General features: G+C 41.0%; 1 non-coding gene across 1 annotated transcript in view; it reads right to left on the reverse strand.

Annotated features, from left to right (window-relative positions):
* LOC105615954 (uncharacterized) overlaps positions 1-27709 on the reverse strand; it is a 102941-nt gene that overhangs the window by 3313 nt on the left and 71919 nt on the right. The window contains exons 3-5 of the transcript XR_003590210.3: positions 25537-25630; positions 24927-25083; positions 17922-18223 (exon numbers count right to left, since the gene is read on the reverse strand). This is a non-coding gene — a transcript (uncharacterized LOC105615954). The remainder of the gene's footprint in view (positions 1-17921; positions 18224-24926; positions 25084-25536; positions 25631-27709) is intronic.

The following is a 27709-nucleotide window of genomic DNA, read 5'->3' on the forward strand; positions in this document are numbered from 1 at the left end:
AATCTAATCATTTCTTGCCTAATGTAACCACATCTCTGGTACAATGTTAATGAATAGGATCTAGAACCATTTTCATATCCCTAGACTCAGCGATTCCACTCTTGGAGGGTAGCTATTAAACAGGATAAGAGAGAGAGCAGCCAGGTAAGCCTGTTGCCTTGCTAGAAACTTCTTTTACTTTAAGAGTTTTCTAGTCTAAACAATAAATTATGTAGCATCTGTATTGGAAGTAGAAAGAACAATGAAAATCACAATGAAGGAGCGCTAAGACACAATCATCAAAAAAGGTGAAAACTCTAATTCAAAAAGATACATGCACCCCAGTGTTCACAGCAGCACTATCTACAATAGGCAAGACTGGAAGCAACCCAAGTGCCCATCAACAGATGACTGCTTTAAGATAGTGTGGGGTGTGTGTTTGTATCTAAAGCTATATATAATGGAATGTTATTCAGTCATAAAAAAGAATGAAATAATCCCATTTGCAACAACATGGATGTACCTAGAGATTATCATACAAAGTGAAGTCAGACAAAAACAAATATCATATGAAATGACTTGTATGTAGAATCTAAAAAAAAAAAAAAAAGATACAGATGAATTTATTTACAGAACAGAAAGAGACCCATAGGCAGAAAAAACAAACATAGGGTTACCAAAGAGGAAAGGGAGTAGGGGATGGATAAAGTAGGATTATGGGATTAACAGATACAAACTGCATGCACGTGTGCTTAGTCACTCAGTTGTAACTGACTCTTTGCAACCCCATGGACAATAGCCCAAAAGCTCCTCCATCCATGGGATTATCCCAGCAAATACTGCCATCCTCTTCTCTGGGGGCTCTTCTTGACCCAGGAATAAAACCGAGCCTCCTGCATCTCCTGCATTGCAGGCAGACTCTTTACCATTGGACAACCGAGAAAGCCCTAGTAACATCATGCTGCTGCTGCTGCTGCTGCGTCACTTCAGTCGTGTTCGACTCTGTGCAACCCCATAGACAGCAGCCCACCAGGCTCCCCCATCCCTGGGATTCTCCAGGCAAGAACACTGGAGTGGGTTGCCATTTCCTTCTCCAATGCATGAAAGTGAAAATTGAAAGTGAAGTCGCTCAGTCGTGTCCAACTCTTAGCGACCCCATGGACTGCAGCCCACCAGGCTCCTCCGTCCATGGGATTTTCCAGGCAAGAGTACTGGAGTCGGATGCCATTGCCTTCTCCGAGTAACATCATAGGTAACCTCTTTTCTTTGTCTGAAATCTGTGAGAGTTGAAGATTTTATGTTAAAGTTTGTTTCTTACCACTTTCTTAAGAATTGAGCCACTTGGGAAGCCCAATGGAGAAAGAACTAACAACCCACTCTAGCATTCTTGCCTGGGAAATGCCGAGGATAGAGGAGCCTGGTGGACTACAGTCCATGGTGTTGCAAAAGAGTAGAACATGATTTAGAAGCTAAAATAACAGCAACAGGGAATTCTCTCCAATATCTTATAATAATCTTCCAAGTAGCAAGTGTCTTTTAATTTCACCATGTGCAGTGATTTTGGAGCCCAGGAAAATAAAGTCTGTCACTATTTCCACTGTTTCGCCCTCTATTTGCCATGAAGTGATGGGACCAGATGCCATGATCTTAGTTTTCTGAAAGTTAAGCTTTAAGCCAACTTTTTCACTCTCCTCTTTCACTTTCATCAAGAGGCTCTTTAGTTCTTCTTTGCTTTCTGCCATAAGGGTGGTGTCATTTGTGTATCTGAGGTTATTTATATTTCTCCCTGCAAACTTGATTCCAGCTTGTGCTTCATCCAGCCTGGCATTTTGCATGATTTACTCTGCATATAAGTTAAATAAGCAGGGTGACAATATACAGCCTTGATGTACTCCTTTCCCAATTTGGAACCAGTCTGTTGGTCCCTGTCTGGTTCTAACTGTTGCTTCTTGACCTGCATACAGGTTCCTCAGGAGGCAGGTAAGGTGGCCTGGTATTCCCGTCACTTGCTCCTTGGAAGAAAAGCTACAACCAATCTAGACAGCATAATAAAAAGCAGAGACATTACTTTGCTAACAAAGGTCCATTTATTCAAAGCTGTGGTTTTTCCAGTAGTCATGCATGGATGTGAGAGTTAGACTATAAAGAAAACTGAGTGCTAAAATAGTGATGCTTTTAAACTGTGGTGTTGGAGAAGACTCTTGAGAGTCCCTTGGACTGCAAGGAGATCCAACCAATCCATTCTGAAGGAGATCAGCCCTGGGATTTCTTTGGAAGGAATGATGCCGAAGCTGAAACTCCAGTACTTTGGCCACCTCATGTGAAGAGTTGACTCACTGGAAAAGACTCTGATGCACATGTATATACATATACATAAAACTGAATCACTTTGCTGTACACCTGAAACACAATATTGTAAATAAATTATACTGCAATCTTTAAAAATTAATAAAAAATAAAATGTTGGATTTGGAAAGTCAATGAATTTTTGTTGCCATGGACAATTTATCTGGTCACTGATTTCACTTTCAGTGAAAGGAAAGGAGCAACCCTACATCCAAGGAGTGGTGGCTGCACGGGCACAGGAGGGCCGAGAGGAGCTACTCCATGTTCAAGGTCAGAAGGGGAAACTGTGAGGAGATACCCCTTGTCCAAGGTAAGGAGCAGTGGCTGCACTTTGCTGGAGCAGCCGTGAAGAGATACCCCACGTCCAAGGTAAGAGAAACCCAAGTAAGACGGTAGGTGTTGCGAGAGGCATTAGAGGGCAGACACACAAACCATAATCACAAAAAACTAGTCAATCTAATCACACAGACCACAGCCTTGTCTAACTCAATGAAATTAAGCCATGCCCGTGGGGCAACCCAAGACATGTGGGTCATGGTGGAGAGGTCTGACAGAATGTAGTCCACTGGAGAAGGGAATGGCAAACCACTTCAGTATTCTTGCCTTGAGAACCCCATGAACAGTATGAAAAGGCAAAACGATAGGATACTGAAAGAGGAACTCCCCAGGTCGGTAGGTGCCCAATATGCTACTGAAGATCAGTGGAGAAATAACTCCAAAAAGAATGAAGGGATGGAGCCAAAGCAAAAACAATACCCAGATGTGGATGTGACTGGTGATAGAAGCAAGGTCCAGTGCTATAAAGAGCAATATTGCGTAGGAACCTGAAATGTTAGGTCCATGAATCAAGGCAAATTGGAAGTAGTCAAACAGGAGATGGCAAGAGTGAACATCGACATTCTAGGAATCAGTGAACTAAAATGGACTGGAATGGGTGAATTTAACTCAGATGACCATTATATCTACTACTGTGGGCAGGAATCCCTTAGAAGAAATGGAGTAGCCATCATGGTCAACAAAAGAGTCTGAAATGCAGTACTTGGATGCAATCTCAAAAACGACAGAATGATCTCTGTTCATTTCCAAGGCAAACCATTCAGTATCACAGTAATCCAATTCTATGCCCCAACCAGTAACATTGAAGAAGCTGAAGCTGAATGGTTCTATGAAGACCTACAAGACCTTTTAGAAGTGAAGTGAAGTCGCTCAGTCGTGTCCTACTCTTTGCGACCCCATGGACTGTAGCCCACTACGCTCCTCTGTCCATGGGATTTTCCAGGCAAGAGTACTGGAGTGGGTTGCCATTTCCTTCTCCAGAGGATCTTCTGACCCAGGGATCGAACCCAGATCTCCTGCACTTTAGACAGACGCTTTACCACCTAAGCCCCCAAGGAAGTCCCAGCCTTTTAGAACTAACATCCAAAAGAGATGTCGTTTTCATTATAGGGGACTGGAATACAAAAGTAGGAAGTCAAGAAACACGTAGGGTAACAGGCAAATTTGGCCTTGGAATACAGAATGAAGCATGGCAAAGGCTAATGCAGTTTTGCCAAGAGAACACACTGGTCATAGCAAACACCCTCTTCCAACAACACAAGAAAAGACTCTACACATGAATATCACCAGATGGTCAACACTGAAATCAGACTGATTATATTCTTTGCAGCCAAAGATAGAGAAGCTCTATACAGTCAGCAAAAAACAAGACTGGGAGCTGACTGTGGCTCAGATCATAAACTCTTTATTACCAAATTCAGATTTAAATTGAAGAAAGTAGGGAAAACCACTAGACCATTCAGGTATGACCTAAATCAAATCCCTTATGATTATACAGTGGAAGTGAGAAATAGATTTAAGGGACAAGATCTGATAGAGTGCCTGATGAACTATGGATGGAGGTTCGTGATATTGTACAGGAGACAGGGATCAAGACCATCCCCATAGAAAAGAAATGCAAAAAAGCAAAATGGCTGTCTGGGAAAAGAAGAGAAACAAAAAGGAAAGGAGAAAAGGAAAGATATAAGCACCTCAATGCAGAGTTCCAAAGAATAGCAAAGAGAGATAAGAAAGCCTTCCTCAGAGATCAATGCAAAGAAATAGAGAAAAACAACAGAATGGGAAAGACTAGAGATCTCTTCAAGAAAATGAGAGATATTAAGTGAATATTTCATGCAAAGATGGGCTTGATAAAGGACAGAAATGGTATGGACTTAACAGAAGCAGAAGATATTAAGAAGAGGTGGCAAGAATACACAGAAGAACTATTCAAAAAAGATCTTCACGACCAAGATAATCACAATTGTGTGATCACTCACCTAGAGCCAGACATCCTGGAATGTGAAGTCAAGTGGGCCTTAGAAAGCACCACTACAAATAAAGCTAGTAGAGGTAATGGAATTCCAGTTGGGCTATTTCAAATCCTAAAAGACGATGCTGTGAAAGTGCTGCACTCAATATGCCAGCAAGTTTGGAAAACTCAGCAGTGGCCACAGGACTGGAAAAGGTCAGCTTTCATTCCAATCCCAAAGAAAGGCAATGCCAAAGAATGCTCAAATAATCACACAATTGCACTCATCTCACACGCTAGCAAAGTAATGCTCAAAAGTCTTCAAGCCAGACTTCAGCAATACGTGAACCGTGAACTTCCAGATGTTCAAGCTGGTTTTAGGAAAGGCAGAGAAACCAGAAATCAAATTGTCAACATCCGCTGGCTCATGGAAAAAGGAAGAGAGTTCCAGAAAAACATCTATTTCTGCTTTATTGACTATGCCAAAGCCTTTGACTGTGCGGATCACAATAAACTGTGGAAAATTCTTCAAGAGATGGGCATACCAGACCACCTGACCTGCCTCTTGAGAAACCTATATGCAGGTCAGGAAGCAACAGTTAGAACTGGACATGGAACAACAGGCTGGTTCCAAATAGGAAAAGGAGTACGTCAAGGCTGCATATTGTCACCCTGCTTATTTAACTTATATGCAGAGTACAGCATGAGAAACGCTGGGCTGGAAATAGCACAAGCTGGAATCAAGATTACCTGGAGAAATGTCAGTTACCTCAGATATGCAGATGACACCACCCTTATGGCAGAGAGTGAAGAGGAACTAAAAAGACTCTTGATGAAAGTGAAAGAGGAGAGTGAAAAAGTTGGCTTAAAGCTCAACATTCAGAAAACAAAGATCATGGCATCCGGTCCCATCACTTCATGGGAAATAGATGGAGAAACAGTGGAAACAGCATCAGACTTTATTTGTGGGGGTTCCAAAATCACTGCAGATGGTGATTGCAGCCATGAAATTAAAAGACGCTTACTCCTTGGAAGGAAAGTTATGACCAACCTAGATAGCATATTCAAAAGCAGAGACATTACTTTGCCAACAAAGGTCCGTCTAGTCAAGGCTATGGTTTTTCCTGTGGTCATGTATGGATGCGAAAGTTGGACTGTGAAGGAAGCTGAGCACCGAAGAATTGATGCTTTTGAACTGTGGTGTTAGAGAAGACTCTTGAGAGTCCCTTGGACTGCAAGGAGACCCAACCAGTCCATTCTAAAGGAGATCAGGCCTGGGTGTTCTTTGGAAGGACTGATGTTGAAGCTGAAGCTCCAATACTTTGGCCACCTCATGCAAAGAGTTGACTCATTGGGAAAAACTCTGATGCTGGGAGGGACTGGGGGCAGGAGGAAGGGATGACAGAGGATGAGATGGCTGGGTGGCATCACCAACTCGATGGACATGAGTTTGGGTGAACTCCAGGAGATGGTGATGGACAGGGAGGCCTGGCATTCTGCAATTCATAGGGTCACGAAGAGTCAGATACGACTGAGCGACTGAACTGAACTGAACTGATTTCACTTTCATGAGTTAAAAATCTATAGCAATGGGTCTCAAAATTTTAAAATCTTAATCTCAAGACTTGTCACGCTCTTAAACTTGACTGAGTACCCACAAAATCTCAAAATCTTTGTGTTTATGTGAATTCTATTTCTGCATATATACACCATTAGAAATTAAAACAGAAAACTTTAAAGAATATATTTAATTCATTTAAAATAACAAAACTACTATACGTTAACATAAATAACAGTTTTATAAAAAATAACATTTTCCTCTGGAGCAAAAAAATAGTGAGAAGAATGCCACTGTTTTGCAGGTTAGCAAACTTCTGTAATTCCTGCTTAACAGAAGAGTGATGGATCCTTGTATCTGCCTCTGCAATCTGTTGTCATATGTTGTTTTGGTTGAACTATGTGAAGAATATTTGGCTTCCCACAGATATTTAGTTGGAAAGGGCAGAGTTTGTCCTAATTAGTACTAGATGCCCTAATAGGGACTGTAGTGGTCAGGAATCCTCCGGCCATTATTGAAGGACCATTGCTGTACAACAAATTTCATGACTCTAAGAGGAAGCCCCAAATCTCAGCTTCTTGACAACCAAAGACCCTAATGATGAACCCAACCATCTTTTTGTGTGGCTTCTGTAATCTCAGAACTAATTCATACTATGTATTTAAATATGAATCATCTTCATACCTTTGCCCAATTATGATGAGGGTTCTTTCTTTTTCTTTCTATTTCAATTATTAACTACGATGATGATGCCAAATCAAATTGTTCTCTATGGCAGTGTTTGACATCTCATAGGCCCAACAGATGTTTAACATGACAAAAAGCATCATCTCTCATTGACATACATTTTTCAGCCAGATCCAAATGTGGCTTGATTATACACTGACTCACTGCTGCCTTTGAGACTTGGTATGCTGGGAGAAATATTTCTTCCCCAGAAATACTTTGATTCTAGATTCTTCATTGCTACCATAATGCTGAGTTCAGGGAGAAATGTCATTTTTAAAATTTTCAAGTGCTGGAAATATTTGGAGCCACTTATCTATAATATCTTAATACTCTCATGACAACATCAAAAATGTACATGAAGATTTTTTTAATTTTTAGAATAAATTTTAATTACCATTAGTGCTTACAAGTTAAGATTAAATCACAAAATGAGCTTGTTTCCGTAGCTTCCTTATTAAAAAAGAAATCGACTTTCACATATGCTAATTAGATAAGACGCAGCCTTGGGTGAGGGACAGGCATAGTCAGCCTTGTCTAACATTCCTACAAGAAAATGATGTGTTTACTTAAACCGTGTTTATATTTTTCAAAAGGCAGCAGCTGCAGTGGGGCAGCTTTTCGCAATCAGCTTCCATCCCCTGGTGTGGACTCATCTCCTCTCTGCTCTGTTCCCCTGTGATACATTAAACTGGACCCTTCTGTGCATCTGAAAGAAGGCAGAGGGCACTTCTCTGAATTATTAATGCCACCAAAGCCCGCTAATGGAGCTCCCATGCTCTCCTCTTCAAAAGGAGCCATGCTTTGCAGACCTGGCAAGCTCCATGAAGAGAATATTTTAGGCACTTTAGAATATACAGAATGTTCACTTATTGTAAGGGACAGACTGTCTACCAAAAAAGCCAAGGATGATGAGATTCCTTAGTTATATATTTGATAACGTATAACCTCTACTCTGGTCTTATTCAGAATCTCTTAATTTTTGAAACCTCTGATTTTTATTTTCAAAAATATTGAGAAAACATTGAATAATGCTTATGTGTTTTATTCACAAGGTGTGTTCCTATCTGGATAAGAACTAGCCACAGAGTTCTTTATCTACAGAAAATTACCTATAAAAAATACCAAATTCTAGTCTGGGTCTCCAAGTAAGTTTCAATGACCTTACACACTTGCCTTCAAATAAAGTATTGCTTAGTCACCCCTAGTGGCCTCACTCTTCTGTCGCCCTGTAGGTCCCAGACTCTGAGCAAGGGTCAGTGTGAGTTTGCAGAGGCCAGAGGGAGTCAGTGTGAATTTGCAGGAACAATGACATACACATAACCCTGCCCTTGGGGCTGTTTATCTTTGCAACTTCTAGAGCCAAATATAAGTGTTTTCAGATTATCCATATGTTTCTCCTCTGGTTTAGGGCTGTCGAAATATTTTTGTGTAGGTGAGGAAGTCTAAGTCAAAATAAATTTCCTTTTCCCCTAACTATCTGACATTCAATGTATTATTGAAAGCAGCCTGCAAATCTCTTCAAAAGCCTAGAGCTGCACCACCTGGACCTCAGAGAATTCAGGTAGTTAGGTGAGCCCTGACCACAGTCCCCTCCAACTCAGGGGCTCACCAGCCTCCCAGAGGTCAGAGACCAACAATCAGGCTCATGAATAAGGCTGGAGCCAGCTAGAATCAGCCTCCAGGCATCCTCTTTGGATGAGCAGGCCCACCACTCTTCAGTTACAGACCAGAATCCCTACTATGTCCCCTTGGAAGCTGCCCCTTTCTCCAGACTCATCTTCTAGAATCCACAAATCCTCCTTTTATTCCTTCCCAGTACTCCCTCCCGATTCAGGACAGGTTAGTTCTCTCTGCCTAGAACCAGTTTCAGCCGGCCACCAGGCCAACACCCAGCCATGTGGGATTTTAGTTCACAGATCAGGGATGGAACTGCGCCCCCTTTAGTGAGGGGTAGGGTCTTACCACTGAACCACCAAAGAAGTTCCAGAAACCCCGATTATATCTTCTCATAACACCCTGCATCCTTCCTACAAGTAAGTTATCACAGCGTTAGTTTTCACTTATGGATGTGATCTCTTGATTCATCCAAGGTCCCTAATAATATTAACACTTAGGACTTTTACTGTGTTTCCAGGCATTTTTCTAAGTATGTCACGTTTTCTAGTATTAAATCTATGCAGCACAGAAGGCAGACGCTGTTATCATTTAACCTCTCAGATGATGAATTTAAAGTTTTGCCATCACCAAACTGTGTGACCCTGATGTGTTACTAAAGTTCTCTGGATTAAGTATCTCTGGTGTCTTTCACGGGGCTTCCCAGGTGGCGCTAGTGATAAAGAACCCACCTGCCAATACAGGAGACATAAAAGACTCTAAAGATCCCCTGAAGGAGGAACGGCAACCCACTCCAGGATTCTTGCCTGGAGAATCCCATGGACAGAAGAGCCTACAGTCCATAGGATCACAAAGAGTTGGACACAACTGAAACAATTTAGTATGCAGCAGGCAGCAGTGTCTTTCACAGGAGACAGAAATAAATTTCTACCCTGTTAAAATCGGCATATTTTATGCATACAGTCCAATCCAATTGAGGGTCAGTTAAAATAGGTGCTAAGCTAGTTTCAAAGTTTCTGGAGCTATATGGATCCATGCTATCTTGACAATCTCATCAGACTTTACCCAGGGATTGGAAACCCTGGACTCCAGCTATATTTTCTGCCATATTTTTCATTTTTCTGACAGTTTATCATCTAACTGAAGAGATGGGTGTGACTTATTGGCTTGTCTATGCTTCTAAGTGTCCTTTCTGCTTGGACATTGGCTCTATGTTTTTTTGCAGTTCTATTAGAGTTGCTCAGAACATTGCAAGACAAGAAATGGCAATGACTAATTAGAAAAGACTGCCCAGTTTTGTGTACACAATGCAGGATGCCTTATACAGTCAAGCGGTTCAGTTACTATAAACATAACACGCTGTGCTACCCGTCGTCATGAGATAAGTCCAAATAAACTAACCAAAATAACTCTCCTTCAGAAGAGCCAGCTACATCCCAAGCTTTACACACAATGAGCATGTGCTATCTGTGAGACACCCACATTGTTAAAATACTGAGGCGACCCTCAAACAGGAGTGATACTGCTGATGCCCTATACGTTACAGCGCAATTAACAGAGGTGAGACAAATATATGAGAAAGTAAATAATACTGTTAAATAGACAAGATGGTGTGTGGTATGTGCTGGACTACTGGTTACTCAAACATCTTTAAACCACATCTATATATAGATAACAGAAGATAGCATAGTTTGGTCTGTTTTTAGACATCCTCTTTTCAAAATCTTCATACCTATTAATGCTCATTTCTTAAAATGGCATCAAAGACCATTGAAAGCAATGTCAACTAATCTATTCTACATGAATGGACTGGAGGTACTTGGTATAGCTTTAAATTCTAACCAAGCTCTCCTCGCATCCTAAAATAATTCCAGTTATCCACGATTGCCCACAGGAACTGTCTAATAAGTATTATGGATTGATAGTCTGTAATGAATTTCTTTATTGATTCCTGTACTTCTACCACTTCCCAGCTGGCACAGTGGTAAAGAATTCGCCTGTCAATGCAGGAGATGCAAGAGATGCCAGCTTGATCCCTGGGTTGGGAAGATCCCCTGAAGGAAGAAATGGCAGCCCACTCCAGTATTCTTGCCTGGAGAATCCCATGTACAGAGGAGTGTGGTAGGCTACAGTCCATGGGGTCGCAAAGAGTTAGACACAACTGAGCATACGTGCGCTTATACTTCTACCACAAATAATGTGCCACTATCTGCTGTGACGGCCCTGCCATTGGTGGCAGGGGGACATCTAAGTGCCTCTGTTGATGTGAGGCATCTAAGTTCTGAATCTCTGCAGACTTGGGACTGGAAGGGGCATGAACATGTAAATGAAAGCCTAGAAGATTAGAAAAGAGGGCCTAGGGCAGGACTCTGGGCAACACCACCATTTAAGGGGAAAAGCAGCTCCCGAAAGATCATGTTAAAGACACTGAGGAGAAGGGACTCCTGCAATTGACAACACAGCTCTGGAACCCAAAGGCCGATGGAATCAGCCCTTGAGAGGATCTAGCAGTTCAGCCTAACTGGAGCCAGAAGAGTGAGGCAGGCCAGGGAAAGCCAGAGCTAGGAGTTCCCAGGGACTGTGCAATTGGACACAGGTCTGAACTCTAAGTGGGCAAGGAAGTCTGGGAAAAGAAATATGATGCAGCGTATTAGTCCAAGTGAGAAAGGCCAGGCAACCACATATACTGCAGTGGAGGTCAGAGCAAAGCTCCCAATTCAAGAACACAAATCCAGATAGGAAGAAAGGGTGGGAAGGCATGAGCATGTTTACTTAAAGTATTAAATTTCAATGTAATACAGCGTTGTACACAATTTATGCATAATATCTTTCCTCTAAAAACTTCTAGGGAAATTCTCTTAAAAAAAAATAATACGTCACTGGTATTGACCAAGGTTTCCTCTGCTAGTGTTTAAAATGAGAAGCATATTAGAAATGATTTATTTGCTTACTAATGAAGTAATCACAGTCTTAAAATCTTCAACAAAACTATCCCAGATGCCTCTCTTCTGTAATAAAAAAATTTAAATTATCTTACATATATTTTTGGCTATTGGAAAAAAATCACTAAGTTTTAGGGGAGCTATTGTGCAAAAATATAAAAATGCTTTAAAATAATCAAAGAACAGTCACCTAATTAAACATGGCCTTGAAGGTATATGCTGATGCTCAAATCAGTCCAGCCAGGATGTTGAAAAGTCAAATCACAAAGTATATCCAGCTTGTGCTTATGAAATGTCCAGAGGATTTATCTGTAGGTTGCCCAGAGTGATCTTGTTCAGGGATTAATAAAAAACGAAGCACAGTGAGGTCAGCACATCATATAACTGATAGATTATTCCATGCATTAAAGAATTTTGAAGTGCAGATTTTTTTCAGGCTTAAATTAAAGAAGCTTAAGATTCTTTGGTGTCAAAGTATTTCAAGTAACTTCAGTTTACTGATTCGGCAAAACTAAGTTTCTGTGGAGAAATCTTTTCCTAAGACGATGACCTCTTCCTTTGGCGGGGCTGGAAAGAACACTCCTGTCCAGAGATTCCATCTATTCCCAGTCAGCCGCCCCTGCAAGGCCGAAAGGTGGGAATCTGCCGTTGCACACTGCCATCTACCGCGTCTCTATGGGAACTGGAGCCCCAGACTGCAATATTTTTTATTCCAACCTTGATGGCAAGGAAACCAATTCATTTGTGGGAGGTTTCATGAATATTAGAAAAAGATAAAACCGAGAGATGTGCACTTATGCAGTTAAAATGCATTGAGATTCATAGGATGATGATTTTAAGAATGGCAGGGTAAAATTAGACAAGAAATTGTCTCACTTGGGGAAATCAACTTAAAAAATCTCTAATCCCTTTTCTTGGCATCCCAGACAACAGGCAAAAAGGCATTCTGTTTTGGTTTTTTTTTAAATCAAATCCGAAAGCATACAATTCTAAGATGACTGAGTTATGCATATGTACATATAAAAAGAAAAAAATATCTTCATGCATGTCTGTTTTATTTGCTCTTCTAACATTATCAGGCATTAACTGTCCAAGGTTCAACAGCCTATACTTGTCCATCTGCTCCTATTTTTCATCTTGGTGCCTAACTTCTGGTCCTTTCTCTGCAGTAGTGAGGTCAAAAAAGAGGAGACAGTACATAATACTGAACTCTGACGCACAGAGTTGTTAGCTGAGATTGTCAGCAGTCCTTATAGGTCAGTAGGGGGAGAAATTTTGAAATTCAAATAGAATTTTAATATGGATTTAATTCATCAAATCATCAATACTACTAAAAACTGAATAATGGGTGAATTTCAATGTAATAGTTGATTATAATCTGTGCTAGTGCATGGTCGGTAGACAACTAGTACCTAATACTAGTGAGCCCTGGCAAGACCATCTTTGCAAGGAGTTGACTAGCTGCAGAGAAGCACTCGGCATTAGCAGAGGGCTTGAAATACCATGATTCCAAATGCAATTTTTTCCTAACATGTTAGGCAGGATCTTGTAAAATCTACTCCGGGGAGAATAACAATATAAGATGACTCCCGCAGTAGGTAAGAATTCAGTCTCTGGGAAACAAGCATCCAAAAAGAAATATGAGTCACAGAAGCTCAGGGAGGAAAAGAGCAAGGGTGTTAGAAAAGAAGAGAGAGGGGACTCCCACTGTGTGGTTTTGTTCTGTGTTGGTTCTTACCATCTTGCTCCTCAGTCCAAAAGACTGAGAGGGCCCCAGCATGATTTTTTTTTAAGTTAATTATATCAAAGGAATGGACAATTTTGTTTTGTTTTTGGCAACCAGTTTACTGAAAGAATTTTTACAAAGAAGACTTGTTTTTGAGTCTTCAGGTCTCTACAGATCTTTCAGAAATGGTCTGAAGTCCCTTTGCAAGGAAAGGTAACAGTGTAAAGGCATGAGCTTCCCTTGGGTATGGGAGAACTGAGCACGAATTCTGCTCTTCAGCTGTTAAAGCCATTCATTTCTGCTCCAGGCTGACTGGACAGTTCAGAACAACCCAGTCTCTGAGAGTTAGCTGAAGCTTCAATCTCCTAACTGTGAGCACCCACCCACCACAGCCCTCACTGTTCAAGGAACTAAATAAAATCATCAATGTCTCTCTCCCTCAGAATGAGATGGGTTTATAAAAGAGAGAAGTTTTTTATCCTTTATCATAATCTAAATATTTATCTCATGTTTCTGAATAACTTCCAGAAAGGGCAAACCCAAGCAAAATGTCATTAGGACCCCTAATTTTAAACACCTGCCAGTATCATGTTCAGACAAGTTCAATCAGAAACTTTCCAAGCCTCTGATTCCCCCTCCTCTCTCATGTGCTTGCCCAAGGCACTCACTTCTCACAACTAGACATACCTCCCACCACTTCAGCTGCGACCCCAGGCTGAGCCACCCTTATCTCTGGCCCCAACTGCTGACAACAACCTCCTACCTGGTAGGCCTGCATCCATTCTGCTCCCCTTCCAGTCTTTCTGTTACTCACATCCACCACTCCCTGCCCCTTGGTTAAAACCCTTCAGTGGATCCCTATTGTCCCTAAGATAAAGACCAAAATCCTTAACCAGGCCCACAAAGCATGTATTGCTCTGTGTCTGGACACTGTCTGCCTCTGTAGTCTTAATTCTCATCACTCTCCTCTGTTCTCCATACTAGGCTCTTCCTTCAGTTCTGTGGTGTGCTAAGCCCCTCCCCGCAGTGCCAGAGCATGCACTGATGAAATGCTCTTTTGGCCTGAAAGGCTCCTCCCTCCTTTAAGCATTACTTCTGAAAAGCTTCCCCTGAGCCCAGGCTTAAGTCTTATGCCTTTGATAAACTATTTTATTGAACTTCATTTTGGAGCACTTATTCTAGTATATAATTATTAACATTGTATCTTTACTGCTACCAAGTGATCAAATTATTGAACATGATTATTCATTTATAGGGGCCTGCCTGGTGGCTCAGATGGCAAAGAATCTGCCTGCAATGCACGAGACCCGGCTTTGATCCCTGGGTCGGGAAGACCCCCTGGAGAAGGGAATGGCAACCCACTCCAGTATTCTTGCCTGGAGAATTCCATGGACAGAGGAGCCTGGTGGGCTACAGTCCATGGGTCGAAGAGTCAGACACCAGACATATTCATTGATAATCCAGCTCTCCCGGTAGATAATACATTCCATAAGGATAAGAGCAGCTTTTGCTCACTTTTATATCCTGAGCATCTCGCCAGCATCAGCTTCATAGAGGTATGCTCTATGTAGACTCCTGAATTTCCTGTGAAGGGAAGACCTTCAAAATATGTCTCTCGTTAACTTATATCAGAGATTCTTGTAACATGGTCAAAACATTTTACTAACAATTAGAGGAAATCTAAAACTTCCAGTGTCTCTGAGACAGGTTAAAAAATATATATCCTTAAGTTCACTCAGGTGTATAGAACTGATGTTGTGATTTTCATCAAGACAAGCATTGTTGAAGTAAGATGGAGAGAAATGGTGGCCAAATCCTGACTGGCAGACCATGGAAAGGCTTGTTGACTGGGGAAAAACACACACACACAGAGAACCTAAAAATTGAGAATTATGTTCTTTTTGGCAGATTTTCAGAGGACTTAAGCCTGGAAAATAGCCTCTCGGATCACTCCCAGAAACTGCTCCAAAGAGATATGGGAGAAGCTAGGACATAGAGAAGTTTTTGCAAAAAAAAAAAAAAAAATACAGATAGAACATCAGAGATTACTCTTAAAGAAAACCAAACATCTCAAGTTAAAGAATTTAGCACCTTTCTGTGTAAGAGAAGAGAGTCTGGGCTCACTGAAATCATTCCTTTGATAAGCACCTTAGCTATCTAGGGCCTCTATCTTTTTTTTTTCCTCCATCATGAATCCCTGTCAGAATGCATAGTTTGGAGTGATTTCTGTGACTGCTGGCCTGATGGCAGCAATATCCTTTGTTTACTGATATGGCAGGCACATTCTTGGTCCACAGGCTAGAATATCTGGCTTTATGTGGTAACTACATACCACTGTCAAGCTTCTACAACTAAATTCCTTGACTAGGTCAATGTCATTCATTTTATTGATTGATGTCCATGTAAATATTTTATTCACGGATCGAGATAGATCTAGGTTTGATTTCTGGGAGCCCCTTCTTAGCTGTGTGACCAGGGAAAGTTATTTAACCTCTGTGAGACCCAGTTTCCTCTTCTGTAAATTAGGGGAAATAGAGCTTACTTTATAGTACTATGAGTCAGAGATAATGTATGGAAATCACCTATCATTCTGGCATCTAGTTGCCACTCTAATCATTGAAATGGTTATACCAAGAAGAGGCAGAACCACCAGTGGAATTTATATATTTACTGGAGAAGGCAATGGCACCCCACTCCAGTACTCTTGCCTGGAGAATCCTGTGGACAGAGGAGCCTGGTGGGCTGCAGTCCATGGGGTCACTAAGAGTCGGATGAGACTGAGCGACTTCACTTTCACTTTTCACTTTCATGCATTGGAGAAGGAAATGGCAACCCACTCCGGTGTTCTTGCCTGGAGAATCCCAGGGATGGGGGAGCCTGGTGGGCTGCCGTCTATGGGGTCACACAGAGTCGGACAGGACTGAAGTGACTTAGCAGCAGCACTTAACATTCACTCAACTAAGAAAAAGCACATTTTCTTTATTTTCTTTACCATCTACTCACTGTATTAAGTACCAGGATTCATAAGTCATTCAATAGTTTAACCTCTTGATATTTAATTTAAGCTGTCTCAATATCATACAAACGATGTTACTATTAACACAAGAAGTTTAAAAATGGGTTTTATCCTTCCTCCTCCTGTCTAAGTAATCAGATAGACTCAAAGCTCCTTATAGTTTAAAAGCTCTTCCAAGTTTATAGCACTGGAAATGGTATGTCCATTGAACCTAGTCTTTATTTCCACTTACTAATGAGCACTGACTGGGTTATATTCTCCTTATGAACTAGCAGAGATGATTTCTGTGTCCCCAGAAATGAATCACTGACTGAGGTCAGAGTTTGTCCTCAGGGGACTGATAAGAAAATTATAAAACTGGGCCAGAAAGTGAGCAAGTACTCAGTAGAAGTAAAGAAGCTAGTTTCTAAGGTCATGGTGGCAAAGATGAAGATTTGCTCTGGTGTACAATCCATGACAAGGGAAGGGTAACGATACAAGATACAAACGAGCCAACTAAACTCCTTTTCATTGTCCTCATCATGGCGATTTTATTCCTGAGTTTACAGAACAAAATCAGTAATAGATTGAAGGCAAAGGCCTCTAAACCCCAAAACTTATATCAGTGTGATCATAGAAAAACTTATGGACATCTGGGTTTTTTTGATGATGATTCATCAACTCAGGCTTCCTAGGTGGCGCTAGTTGGAAAGCACCCACCTGCCGATTCAGGAGACATAAGAGATGCGGGTTCCATCCCTGGGTCAGATAGGGCTCCTGGAGGGGGGCCCGGCAACCCACTCCAGCATTCTTGCCTGGAGAATCCCATGGACAGAGGAGCCTGGGGAGCTATAATCCATAGGGTCACACAGAGTTGGACATGACCAAAGTGACTTAGCACACACACTTACCACCTCTCCATCCGCCCATTCATTTCAGGCAATAATAAGTTTCAAAACTCTACCATATACCACAACTTTGATAGGTACTAAAGGTATTTAATGAATGTCAAGGAATTGGCTCAAGAAATGTATGCTCTGGGCTGATAACCACAACATATTATGCAGCTGCCATACTCTTGAAGCAGAGGTGGCGGGGGGAGGGGGAGGGGGCGGAGGGGGCGGGAATTGAATCATGAAGAAAGAGCATCTCATCATGCTAGAATAATGAAGAAGGGAGCCAGGACAATACTTCGTTTATGACTTGCATGTGCGGTGTGCCATACTCTAGCTAATGTAAGAGTAAAGTATACACGTCTTCTATTCCTGCTGAATCCCATTCTCCCTAGAAACCAGAAGGGCACAGCTTACTTCTTCATCCGTTCCCTTACAATGCACAGCACAGTGCCCAGCACAGCATTATTAAAGTTCCCGCTGAAATAAATGACAGCATGTTTGAGAAAAAAAGCGCAAGTGGCCAAAGTCTGTGCAATAGAGAGGTGTATCTTTCAAAGGTATCAAAGAACTGGGGCAGAATTTTGAAGTTATTCGACTTGCCAACGGGCTACTGAAAACTGGTCTTTTGGGCCCCAGGTGCTGATTGTCAGATACTCAAAAATGATGACCCAGCAAAAGAGCAGAATGGCCAGATTCGTGACTGTTTGTATGCGGATGCTCAGTCATTTTAGTCGTGTCCCACTCTGTGCCACTCCATAGACCATGTGACTGAGGAGTCTTTAGCAACTGTGAATGTTTTTTTAAAGGTTTCATTTATTTTTTTGGCATGTACACCCTGCTATATCTTACCTATTTACTTTCAGCTGCACTGGGTCTCCATTGCTGCGAGGGCTTTCTCTAGCTCCGGAGAGTAGGGGCTCCTCTCTGGTTGTATGTGAGGGCTTCTCACTGCAGTGGCTTCTCTTGTTTCTGAGCACAGGCTCTCGGCAAGCAGGTTTCAGAAGCTGCAGCTTGCCGGCTCTGGAGCAAGGGCTCAGCAGTTGTGGCGCACAGGCTTAGTTGCTCAGTGACATGTAGAATCTTCCAGGGATCGAACCCATGTCCCCTGCATGGGCAGGCAGATTCTTATCCACTGTGCCACCAGGGAAGTCCTAAAAAATGTGAATTTATATCAAACTGCTTTTGATATTTTTAAAGAAAGAAGCCCCGAAGACTTGCTTTAAAACTGTTCCCAAACCACACATGTGTCCATGCCCAGTCCCTGGGCTACGTGGCCTATTAAAGCACAAAGATTCTCCACTAGCTAACACAATCATGGAATTTTTCTTTCAAATTTAAGAATCAAGCCCTTAGTGTAAGTAGACAGTGAGGGGATTTTTTATGAATAGCCTCCCTATTATCACGGTTCATGACTTTTTACAATGCAATTATTGTAGCACGTATCATAACATAATTGAGATTCTAGAAAAGGAAATGAGTGGTAACTGAAGGGACAGTTACTCAAGAAAATGCAAATGCCATTTTATTTGCAAATTAAATTAAAAATATAATGAAGTGGGTATAGAAATTGATTGAAAAATTAATTGAGAGAAACGAATTTGGAATACTTTGTAAGGGACATCTGTAAGAAATTCCTCTGACACACTTTTTCAGAGAGTAAATCTCTTCCTGCAAGCTTAAACTTTAATAGAAGCCAGACTAAAGACAGATCTTTATAAGATGTCAGAGTAGCCAGATTTATACTCTGAGGCCAAATGGTGAACTTGTGGACTTGCCTGGCCTGAGCAACAAGCAATAGGGAATTTTTCAATATGAACTCCAAATCAATATTTGAGCTAGAGTTTTTTCACATTTGCCTTCTTTTCACTCTCACTCTTTCTCTCTTAATCTTCTCTGCCTTTACTGATTGAAAAAAATAAATAAGTTGAAGACATCAAGACATTTTGCTGTAAATACTTTAGCATGTTGCTCTTAAGAACAAAGGAATTCTCCTTCAGTGACAGTATCATTGCAATCAAGAATCAAGGCATAAGAATCTACATTCTATTTGTTATACCTCTTAAACCTCCTGATTCTAGAACAGCCCATCACCACTAACAACAATAACAACAACTTTTTGTTTAAGCCAACATTTTGGTAAGTCCACGCCTGGTGACTGTAGACAGTCCCCCCATCTGGATCTAACTGAGTCCTCATGGTTAGGTTCAGGTCAAACTGGATCATTATTTTTAAAAGTGGATCACAATAGTGTTTACTGCTCATTGTCTCTTTCAATGATAGGTGATTCTTTAAAACAAATAGAAACTATGAGTTGACCTTTTAAAACAAAGTATCAAAATACAGTATCAAAGAGGTAAGAAACTGTCGATTTGTTTATTGCCAATTCCTTTAGGTTAGGACAATGTATTCACCAGGTGTAGGTGAATCTTAAAATTTCTGAGTATGTTCCGAAGGGATACAACGAGACTTTAGAGATTTACTCAAAACTCCTTTTTCTTCCTCCACTGAGAGATTTTTGAACTTGAGAATTTAGAAAGTGACTGTTCATTATCCAAGCCCTTTTAAAAGAGAAAAAGAAGTGGGTGGCACTATAAAGGGAGAATCTTAGCTGCCGGGACAAGAGACAAAATTTATGACTTTCCCACTGATTCCTCGGCCAATTTTGCCCCTCCTCTGTCCCCACTTAGCTCCTGAGATTAAAACTTGCTTGAATTGGAGTAGTCGTTTCCTTCCTTCTGTTCAGTGCCAGTTCTCAGAGGAAAACATCCATTTCGCTCTTTGGTTCTTGTAGCCCAGAGACTGCAATGAAAGAATCTGCTGCTGCCTCCAGGAGAAGGATTTTATTTGGGGGGCTGCAGGGCAGGAAAGAGAATTGAAGGGTGTGTGTGTGTCAAGCGTGGGTGTGAGAATGATTTTCCCCAGGGCCAGTTAGTTGGCCTAGAGCCCAGAGTGAACCATTCATCCACACTTAAATTGCACCATGAAACAGAGATGGCTGCAGAAGTCACTAAATGGCCTGCCACTTGCTGCCCGATTTCATTGCTTCTCCTGAAAGGGGGACTATCCTGGAAACGGATGCAGTTTTCTGTCTCCTCCTACAGGGGGAGCAAAAGATGCACCTCACAGTGGGCCAGTGAGCTGTAGTAAGGGGAACATGAATCGCCTCCCGTGAAAAGCTGAGTTGAATCTTCTCTCATATTGTTGCTGTTGTTTAGTCACTAACTCGTGTCTGACACTTTTGTGACCCCATGGACTGTAACCTGCCAGGCTTCTCTGTCCATGGGATTTTTCAGGCAAGAATACTGGAGTGGCTTGCTATTTCCTTCTCCAGCGGATCTTCCTGACCCAGGAATTGAATCTGAGTCTCCCCTGTTGGCAGGCAGGTTCCTTACCGCTGAACCACCTGAGAAGCCCACTCTCATATTACTACAGCCCTGTATAACCATATACAAATATACTCACAGTCTTTAATCATAAGTTCTAAGTACTGAGTGGATGGTAAAGATGAAAGGGCTCTAGATACAGACATGGAACCTATTCAGACATTTGATGCTCAAAAAGTAGACTCAACTCAATCCATTTTAATCTGAGAATGCTTACTTTTAACATCCAGTTGCAGGTTATAAGAAAAAAAAAAAGACATGAAATAAAGCATATAAATAAACCTTTCTAAGCTCCTCACAACATGAAATCAATGTCTTTAAACATTTCTAATTAAGGACACATTGACAAAGAGCATGGTTTTATTTTTGCTTTTTTTTTTTTTAAATTTGAAATAAGAAGAGAATTTTGGTCAGGCTACATGGTGGATTCACTGAGCCTAGGCTGGCCAGTTGTCCTGGTTTTCTAGAACTAAGGAATTTCTCAGGACACGCTGTTTGCAGTGCTAAAACTAGGACAGTCTTTGGGCAAATCAAGAAAATTGGTCACCCTAGCAAGACTAAAATGTGCATAGTACCCAAAACAGGTAATGTTTTGCCTAGGCAAATTGAACTGATACTCAGATCAAAAAATTTACAGAACCAAAATACTCACTTTTTAGTGAATTTAAAATTCACTGAACAATATCTTAACATTCTAAAGGATTAATGCACCTTCAGAAGAGTCTGTAAACTTCTGATCAAAAATAGGTTGGGATTTGGGAGGAAAATGTACATCAGAAATCTGAAATATTGACATTGGTTTTTATTTTCTAGAATAACCAAATAAATATCTACTAATTTGCTCTAATTTATGATAACCTCCACACATAAGTCTAGAAGTAAATTGGTTTAAATCAATTTAGTTCAGTTATATATAATTATCCTATTTGTATACAGGAGTCAACATGTCTCTGGAAATTGCATTAACTTATCAGAAATAAAGTTTGAACTTACCTTTTTTAAAATCAAATATTAGCTCACTTTAATTACTAGAACAAGCTGAATAAAAATTTTTTGAGCAAATCAAAAATTACAATGTATTTTGTATGTTTTTAAATTTTCTTTTTAGTTTTAACACAGTTATTTTTTAAAAAAGAAGTCTTTGGTAGTTATCAAAACAAGAATCTAGTTATTTTAAAACAGTCTTAGATGCCCTAATCTTGCTAGATGTTCCTCAACAGCTAAAAATTTGAATTGGCTGTCGTGACAAATTCAGAAAAGCACCTTTTTTTTTTTTTCCAAGTAATTCCTAGGACATTTACAGTTGGAATAACCTAAAACATGATAAGATGTTGGTGAGCCACTACTGAAAACTAGAAATCTAATATTTGATTTTGGAATGCTTCTTTATATAATTATCTCATAACAATTGAATTTTCTCTTTGAAATGAAAAATTCATACTAAGGACTTTGCATGTGTTATCTGACTTAACCCTCAGATAAATGAGAAATATTATCAATCCCATTTTAAAAGGTGAGGAAACTGGGGCACAGAGGGGTTAAGAATCTATGGAAGCACAAACAGTGAGAGACAAGTTAACTCAAAAATTGTCACTCTTAATGAACACCAATCCTGCACTCAACAAACTTTAAGTGGTGACAGAGGGAGGGGAGCCCACGTGGGAGAGAAGTAGAACCAGGTTGGGATGGAGAGAACTGGAAGGACATAGTGTTGAAGAAAGGGAGGAAATATATAGATTGTTTTAAGAAAGAAAGCATGGTCAGCTTTGCCAAGTGCAGCACACAGAGCCTTGGAGATAAAGACTGCTGCTGCTGCTGCTAAGTCGCTTCAGTCATGTCTGACTCTGTGCAACCCCAGAGATGGCAGCCCACCAGGCTCCCCCGTCCCTGGGATTCTCCAGCCAAGAACACTGGAGTGGGTTGCCATTTCCTTCTCCAATGCATGAAAGGGAAAAGGGAAAGTGAAGTTGCTCAGTCACGTCTGACTCTTAGCGACCCCATGGACTGCAGCCCACCAGGCTCCTCCGTCCATGGGATTTTCCAGGCAAGAGTACTAGAGTGGGGTGCCATTGCCTTCTCCGGGAGATAAAGACTAAGAAGGGTCAATTGCATCTGGGTTATGAGGTCATTTTGGTGACCTTAGTGAGAGCAGTTAATGAATAGTGGATTCCAAAGCCAGATTCTGTATGAGGTAGGAAAGCCAAGTTAGGGGTCCAGCCTACTCCTTTGAGAATTTTGAATTCTCAAAGAAAAGAGAGATTTGATGATGGCTCCCCAGGGAAATGGCCTCAAAGCCAGTTTACATTTTTAGAAACCTGTGGAGAAGGAAAGAGTGAAGAAAGAGGAGGGTGGGGCAATGACTGTAGGAATAAAATTCCAGAGAGTTCCAAGTGGTCCAAGGGTCATTGATTTAGGTCACTGACTTAGGTTAGTGGCCGATAGGACTTGGACTTGAGTAGGAGCAAGCCATCCTCTGAGATAGGAAAGCAGAGCATGCTAGCCGGTATAGATGTAGATGGAGGGAGCATGCGGGCTCCTAGCCAGTAGTTGATAGAGGGCTTGCTTACTTGGGCCCTAAAGGTCGTCAGAGTAGTGACAGCAAGGTCATCTTTGGAGACAGAGGAAGAGAGCATTAAAAGGGGTCAGAAGGAGTCTGGTGAGGCTGTGGGAAATCATTAAAGGAATGGGAGAGGGAGGCAACCCTGAAAAAGTGAAAGCATTGACGAGAATTTCTGAGCACCCAGCTCAGACTGGAGACCAATTGTCTGCAGTGGCCGTGATCTGCCAGGTGTTACGGCTTTACCAGAGGGTTTACTCTCTGGAGCATGGGAGCAGAGAAGGCAGATAAACTCAGGATTCAGTGGTGCTGTGCAGAAGCAGGGAAAGAATGTAGTAAGCAAGAAGCAAGATGACTGGCAAAAGTTATCACGATTCTCAGCTATGCTACTCGGTCTAGAAATAAAATGAGCTGTTGGTGAGGTCTTCCTCCGTGTTCCGTATTTTCCAAAGGCCCCATTCAAGACCCAGGGAGCCAGAAGTTAAATCATATGCTCAGGATATTTCCTAGAGAGTTCAAGGATTTCACAGTCTGGGAGCCTGACCTATAAACACTGTTCCTGGTGTGTAAGGAAATGAACTTTTAAATCAGATCCTTACAGCAGAACATTAGAAACCAAGAAATGCACACTAACCTCTACATGACCTGTGGAGAAAATGGATGGGTATGCTTCTGAATTCAAGGCAATATTTGGAGTGTGGTCCTCAGAAGGAATTTCTTCCCTGGACTGTCTCAGTCAAGAATGTGTTCAGCTTAGACAATCACACCTGCGCAACAGTGTCCTCCCTTGGTTCACATCAATGACAGAAATGTCAAATTTTCTTACCAAAATAAAAAATCTTAGGATTGGACAAGAAGTTGAAGATCATTTAAGTCACTTTTTGTTCCCCCTTTGGAAAGCCCCTCTGCAGTCCAAGAGAGTAACACATTTTGTAAAAATAAATAAATAAAATCAAAATAAAAACCCATCCTACTCGAGTTAGAACTTAACCTTTTGTTCATTTCCTTTAAAATTATTTACATGTCTTATTCTTAAAAACTTAGAAATAAGAATTTTAAAGCACTTTAGAAGCCACACAGAGACATCATTCAGGAAGAAATTCTTAGGCACTGATAAATTAGACTAACAGATTGTAATCTTTGCAGATTTAATATGACTAAGAGCAGGGATTTATAAAGAGGCAGTATGTCACAGACTGAAATCCTTATTCCAAAGCTTGCTGAGTAACTAAGTTATTGTTAACTTCCCTATATCTCTATTTTCTTTTCTGTAAAATAGATAAAATAACGCTATTTTACAAGGTTTTTTTCTTTAATAAAAACTCTATGCAGATTACCTAAACAGAGAATATGAAATGCAGGGAGTATTTTGGGGGGAAAAAAAAAATTGGTTATGGTTGTTTTAGGAAAGGCTTTGCTGAAATTCTCTGTGATTACAGAGAAAACAGACAGTGATTATTCCCTAGATCAAAAGCTGTCGCGGGGCTCAGAGCTGGCTTCCTCTGAATCAGCAGGAAAAACTCCATCTCTGAGCACATATTCTTTACATTTCAAACTCAAGGACGTCAAGTCTGCAACGTCTTCAAATGCTAAGTTTTAAATTAAAGATGTTTTATTTGCGTTTTAACCACCAGATGGTGGTGGGTGGGGAGGCTCCTCAAATGTGCCTGCCTCTCTTCTCAGTCTCTGGGACCTGGAGCGTGCAGTACTCCCAGTCCAGTCCAGGCCCCTTAATACTCAAACCTGGGCTCTTTCATAGCACCTAGCGTATTGTTGATTTTTGTCTGGCTTCCTCAATACATCATGACTGTCTGACTCCTATTGGTGTTCCCAGTCGTTAGACAGACAGCAAATATTTGTTGAGTGATGAATAAGTAAAACCAGGCCCCTGCTCCAGCCTTGTCTTGCCTTCACCTCTTCAGAACACTCAAATTCTTCATTAACTCATGGGCGCTTCAGCTGATTGAACGGAGGTGTCTTCACGTACATCAGAGAATGAGCCCAGTGATTGCACACTCTGTTTCTCTTCCATTCAACATGTCCTGGTTTCCAGCTCATTCTGGGAGCTTCCCTGTCCAGTGAGAAGAAGCTTTGACTAGGAAAGAAATTATTAAAAACAACAACAACAACAAGCTGCCTAGCACTCACCTCAGTAAAGTTTAGGTGTTTGGAATAGAGCCAGTGTTAAGGAAATTTAAATTCTTTGATTATGCCAAAAGGTAAAGGACTTGCTAGGTCAGCATGTACATTCTGACTTAAAATAAGTTAGCCAAAAACAATTCAGTTAAGTCCCATAAAGGAGCATGTACACTTAGGAAAGCTTTCAAAGGTTAGGACCTGCATGTTAGGACCTGCTCTGCAAGTGTCAAAAGGGGCCTTATCTACAAACAGCCAGATAATAAAGGATGAAAGGTAAAGTTTTACGCTTTCTTGGAAATGCCTGCTCAATATCTCAATAGCAATCTGTCTGGATAGTTTTCTTCTCATCTACCTAACACTATCACCATCCCAACTGTATTTTTACCTTACATCAGTACTTTGTAGAATCATTTTTAGTAGTGTAGATCATTGATTTTTATCAAAGGATTCTTCCGGAGGTCTTCTACAATCTTCAAATTCTGGAATAAAATTACAAGTAATTATTTCCCCTCTCTTTCCTCAGTGAGACTCTAACTAGATCTGTCCACACAGACTTTAAATGCCCTCAGCAGGGGACCAGTTTGGTTCACTCTCACTAGGATATTTATTCCCACAATCCTGTCTTTGTCAAAGCCCGTGAAACTCAAATTGATTACAAATGCCTACTTATGTGTGTCCCCAGAGGTAACTTGCAAATACTGAAAACCTCAGTGTTCACCCTGGCAAGGCCCTGAGTAATATTCACCCAAATCGGACTGGCTGTCTTTAAGATTCCTTTGTAAAATACTTAACCTAAGAAAAATTATGAGCTTTCACAAGAAATCGGTAATGTACTTTTGTCTTTAGCTTGGAGCCAGAAGCCGAGAAACATTGGAACATTGATATTGCAAAAGTAAAGCACAAATATAATAATAAAACAAATTGTTGTGATGATTTCCATTGTATATGATTTTCTGTGCTGTGCTTAGTCACTCAGTTGTGTCCAACTCTTTTGTGACCCCACGACCTATAGCCCGCCAGGTTCCACTGTCCATGGGGATTCTCCAGGCAAGAATACTGAAATGGGTTGCCATGCCCTCCTCCAGGGGATCTTCCCAACCAAGGGATCAAACCCAGGTCTCTTGCTTTGCAGGCACATTCTTTACCAGCTGAGCCAGCAGGGAAGTCCAAGAATACTGGAGTGGGTAGCCTATCCCTTCTCCAGTGGATCTTCCCAACCCAGGAATTGAACTGGGGTCTCCTGCATTGCAGGCAGAGTCTTTACCAGCTGAGCTACTAGGGAAGCCCATATGACTTTCTACATAACAGCTTTATTGAGATACAATTCACAGACATATTATACATTTTACCCATTTGAAGTGTATAATAGTTGTTAGTCTATTCACAAACTTGTACAGTTATTATAACAATCAATTTTAGAACATTTTTATCACCCCCTCAAAAAAACCCATATCCATTAGCTGTAGCTCCCCATTTTCTCCCAATCCCCTCAGTCATAGGCAGCCATCAGCCTGCTTTCTGTCTCTATAGAGCTGCCAATTCTAGACACTTCATACAAATGTGATCCTTTGGGACTGGCTTGTTTCATCTAACGCATTTTCAAGGTGCATCCATATAACAGCATGTATTAGGACTTCTTTTCTTTCTGTTGTCAATATTCTATTGTATGAATATTCATTTTATTTATCTATTCATCAGATGATGGAGGTTTAGGCTGTTTCTACTTTTTTAGGCTATTGTGAATAGTGCCTATGAACATTTATATACAAGTTTTTATATGGGCATACGTTTTTATTTCTGTCAGGTATATACCCAGATTATAATTGCTGAATCATATGGTAGTTACATTAAGCCTTAAAGAAACTTCCAGGCTGTTTTACAAAGAATCCGCACTGTTTTCCATTTCCACCAGCAGTGCATGAGGGTCCCCATTTCTCCACATCCTCACCAATACTTACTATCATCTGACTTTTTAATTATAGTTATCCTAGTAGGTATGAAGTGACATTTCACTGTGTTTTTAATGACTAATGATGTTAAATATTTTTATGTGGTTATTGGCCATGTATATGTGTGTATTATTTGAAGAAATGTTCTCTTTTGCCCATTTTTAAGTGGATTATTTGTCTTTGTGTACAGCACTTTTATGGGCTTCCCTGGTGGCTCAGACATTTTGCCTGCAATGCAGGAGACCCAACTTCAATCCCTGGGTTGGGAAGATATCCTGGAGAAGGTAAAGGCTACCCACTCCAGTATTTTTGCCCAGAGAATCCCATGGACAGAGGAACCTGGCGGGCTACAGTCCATGAGGTCACAAAAAGAGCTGGTCACAAAAAGAGCTGGACACAACTGAGCAACTAAGCACACACATAGCACTTTTAAAGTTTTCAAGATGCTTTAGTGTATACTATTTCAACACAGTGATACAGATATTATTATTATCATAATTCAAGCAAAGAGAACTGAGACTCAGAGATGTCAGCTGACTTGTGAAGGTCACTTTCTATCAAGCAGCAAAGCCAAAATTTGAACCCAGCAGAGGCATATCCCCTGTGAGC

Source organism: Ovis aries, chromosome 8 (genome assembly GCF_016772045.2).
Source record: "Ovis aries strain OAR_USU_Benz2616 breed Rambouillet chromosome 8, ARS-UI_Ramb_v3.0, whole genome shotgun sequence".
Classification (NCBI taxonomy): Eukaryota; Metazoa; Chordata; class Mammalia; order Artiodactyla; family Bovidae; genus Ovis; species Ovis aries.